This window comes from Tupaia chinensis, unplaced genomic scaffold (assembly GCF_000334495.1).
Source record: "Tupaia chinensis unplaced genomic scaffold, TupChi_1.0 Scaffold000641_1, whole genome shotgun sequence".
Lineage (NCBI taxonomy): Eukaryota > Metazoa > Chordata > Mammalia > Scandentia > Tupaiidae > Tupaia > Tupaia belangeri.
In genome coordinates, this window is record NW_006160162.1 from 23,419 (window position 1) to 27,743 (window position 4,325).

At 33.5% G+C, this 4,325-nt stretch overlaps 1 non-coding gene and 1 pseudogene across 1 annotated transcript; one reads left to right on the plus strand and one right to left on the minus strand.

Moving 5' to 3' along the window:
* The window catches only part of LOC102489831 (rap1 GTPase-GDP dissociation stimulator 1-like), a 26,269-nt pseudogene that overhangs the window by 13,051 nt on the left and 8,893 nt on the right, over positions 1-4,325 (minus strand).
* Positions 3,248-3,352, plus strand: LOC114009850 (U6 spliceosomal RNA). The gene has a single exon (XR_003551244.1). It is a non-coding gene; the product is annotated as a U6 spliceosomal RNA (small nuclear RNA).

The window sequence follows — 4,325 nt, forward strand, 5'->3', positions numbered from 1 at the left end:
ATTAGAACATTTGAACTTATTCCTCTTGTCTAATTGAAATGCTATTTTTTTGAGCAACATTTAAATTTTAATTAAATTAGTTAATTAATTGATTGATAATTAATTTTGAGAGGTTTTTGCTTTAGGGCATGTGCACTCGCCAGAAAGACAGAGAGAGATAGAGAGAGAGATAATGAGAAATCACCCCACAGGGGACATGGCCACACTGCAATCCCTTCTCCTCCATCCACGGTCGACTACATGGGAGTTCAGTGACATAGCCATTATGTTAACTGCTTGTCCCAATTTAATTTATTTTTTAGAGAGAATTTTGCAAAAGGGCACATGTGTTTTCTGGAGAGACACAGACAGACATATGTCAAGAAAGCAACCCCAGGAAGATGGTCACACTGCAATTCCTCTCTTCCATTATCCTCTTGAGATTTTGGGCAAATACACACATGTGCCTGGCATGAGCTTTAAGCCATTGGTGGTAGGACTCAATTTGGGGTCTACCTGGGAGCCAGCGACCTAACCATTACACTATCAGCTATTCTCTTGACCAACATTTCTAAAACCTGGCCTGTAGTATTTTCATATTATTCTCTGCTTCTATGAATTTTATTTTTTAATACTCTACTTACATGTAAGATGACGAGGCATATGTTTTTTTGTACCTGAATGATTTTAATCAACATAATGTCCTCCAAGTTCATCCCTGTTGTTGAAATAACAGTATATGCTTTGTTACATTTAGGGAGAGAGAAACACTTCCTAGTGCGGCTTCATCATGCTTCAACCCCTTCTCCATTCCTCCATTCTGTCAGGATTTCAGGAATGCACAGACATATACAGAGTGTGTTTTTTAAGCCATCAAAAATGGGACTCAAGTCATGGTCACTTATGTGAAATCCTGACCTTTTAAACATTAGGCTATGAAGCTGGTATGCAGAATTCTATTTTAAAGGCTGGATAATATTCTATTGTATACATATATAAAAGATTTTCTTAAAAATATTTATTTAATTTATCATTTTTTTTTAAATTTTCTATTGGACATGTGCTCACTAGAGAGAAACAGATAGCAAGAGAAATAAAGAGGGAAAGTGAGGGAGGAAGCTGTGAGGTCTGGGACTTGAACTGTGATCAACAATGTGGGACCAGCACCTCAAACACCACAGTTCTTGCTGGTCCCTGTAGCATGTTTCAATCCATTTCTGTGTAATAGTTATGTTGATGACTTATCATGACCATTATGAATAAATTTTCAATGAATGTGGAAGCATGAATATATTTTTGATATGTTAGCTTCATAGTTTTTACACATAACCAATTATGTAATTCTTAAGTCATATAGTAGTACTATTTTTTTCTGTTTTATACATTTTTGTACTTAGTTTTATGTTATAAACACTTCTTCAGGTCACCAAATGTACAGGATCCAAACAGAATGTACACAGATTTTGGTAACAATATGTTAACAGTTAGAATGAACACATGAACACGTATTAACATTGACCTGTTTTGGTTACTTTAAATAAAACACATTTAAATAAAATAAAATAAAATACCATCTCCCAAGAACAGAACATTATTTTTTAAAATTTATTATCATTAAAATCTTGTTTATATTACATTGAATCACATATAACTTTACAGTATATTACATTTGTTTTTCCAGAAAGAATACCATGCATATCAGTCAAAACAGACATTAAAATCATTATTTCATCATCGTTTAGCTTTTCATTATTTTTCCTTATCATTATTATTTATTATTATCCCAATTATTTTTTAAACATTCAATCACTTTTTCTTTTTGCTTGTAAAAGACTTTACCCAACATGAAATATTTCTTAGACCAATTCAGTTGAGAATACTATACATGTCATCATCAACAGTTAATAAACCATATCTCTGACCTACTAATGTCTTGCCTCTCTATTTGTTCTCTTGCTATCTTTCTCTATACTCTTCTCTTCTCCCCCCATTCTACACTGTCTTATCCTCGTTAACTATTTTCACTGCTTTTATGTCCTTTAATATTTTGATCTCTACCATAGAGTTTGGATAGTTCGTATATATTAAGTGGATACATACAATATCTTTCTTTCATATCTTGGCTTACTTCACAAAGCCATAGATCTTCCTCCATATCCGACCATTTCCTATCAAATGCCAGGGTCTTTATTTTTTATTTTTTATTTTTATTTTTTTATGGCTGAGTAGTATCCCATACACTATATATGTCACACTTTTTTTCAATCCATTCATCTGTGGACATTTAGGTTGGTTCCATGTCTTGGTGATCATGAATAATGCTGCAATAAACATTGATGTGAACACACTTTTCTGACTGAGCATTCTCCTGTCCTTTGGGTAGATACCCAGAAATGGAATTGCTGGATCAAATCATACTTCTATTTGTAGATCTTTGAGGAACTTCCATATTGTTCTCCACAGTGCCTGAACCGGTGTACATTCCCACCAATAGGGTCGAAGATCCCCTTTTGACCACATCCTGACAACACTTATCATTTTTTATAGGGTATGCATGCCCACCAGAATAAGAGAGAGAAGGGAAATTGAGAAAGCAATTCACCAGGTCCAGGTCATAAACAATAATCAGCCTTTTTCAAAGTCTAGTTCCTTTACCATGATTCCCCCTGCTCATCCAACCAGATGTTATTTTGAGGTTCCAGACACAGGGAAAATATAAAATGCTTTAATCATGGTTTATTAACCCATATAGAAACTAGATGACATAAAGGATACATTCATTTATACCTGGGTTATGAAGGTGAGTGTAAGCATGGGAAATGTAACTCTTCATTGAGTACAATTTATTCTAATAGTGCCAAGGGCATATGATACTAATGTTCTCCTCAAAAAAATTGAAATATTTCAAGTGGAATACATGTTAACTATCTTAGCCCAGTTTTTATGTTTTATTTTTAAATTCTGAAATTACTTTGTATTTTATAAGTGTATTAATTTGCCTATATATACATGTTTGAAATGTCTAAAAATGGTGAATGTGTGTACTCCTCATTCACATTCTTAAAAAAAGTTGTAGTCTCCTCCAAACATTAATGATTACCCTTTGAAATCACCTTTGTTTAGGTGACAGCATCATCATCCAGCTAAAATAAACCTCATTCCACTAAGAAGATAAGATCCTCAAAGGCCTTCTTCATTGTTGGATACAACTTGCTTAGGTAGAAAAACGTTTAAAGGGTTTTCTTTCTTTTCCTAAAAAAAATTTCATGTTCACTTCGGCAGCACATATACTAAAATTGGAATGATACAGAGAAGATTAGCATGGCTCCTGTGCAAGGATGACATGCAAGTTCGTGAAGAGTTCCATATTTTTATAGACGCGAAGATTCTCAACAAGATACTAGCAAATCGTATACAACAACTTATAAAAAAGAATATACATCATGATCAGGTAGGCTTTATCCCAGGAATGCAAGGTTGGTTCAACATATGCAAAACCATAAATTTAATACACCATATTAATAGGAAGAAAGATAAAAACCATATGGTCATATCAATTGATGCAGAAAAAGCATTTGATAACATACAACATCCCTTCATGATCAAGACTTTCAGTAAAATCAGCATAGAAAGGTCATTCCTCAACACAATAAAAACTATCTATGAAAAAGCCATAGCAAACATCATCCTCAGTGGAGAAAAGCTTTCAGTATAGTACTGGAAGTCCTGGCCATTGCAATCAGAAAAGAGAAAAAAAAAATAAAAGGCATTCAAATAAGAAAAGAAGAAGTGAAACTCTCTATTTGCAGATGACATGATTGTATACATAGAAGACCCAATGGTTTACATAAAAAAATTTCTGGAAGTAATACATGAATACAGGATCATTGCAAGATACAAAATTAATATGCAGAAATCTATAGCATTTCTGTATACACACAACATGCAGACTGAGATAGAACTGAAAAAAGTTGTTCCATTTTCTATAGTCACAAAAACTATAAGATACTTAGGGATAAATCTAACCAAAGAAGTTAAAGACCTCCACAAGGAAAACTATGAGAAGATAAAAAAAGAAATTGAAAATGACACAAAAAAGTGGAAGGACATCCCATGTTCCTGGATTGGAAGAATTAATATAATAAAAATGGCAATTCTACCCAAATTAATCCACCTATTTAATGAAATGCCAATTAAAGTACCAGACACATTCTTCACAGATCTAGGAAAGACAATCATAAAGTTTGTATGGAATCATAAGAGACCCCATATTGCCAAAGCAGTTCTACACAAGAAGAGTGGAGTGGGCAGCATCTCACTCTCTGACCCAAAAATATACTACAAAG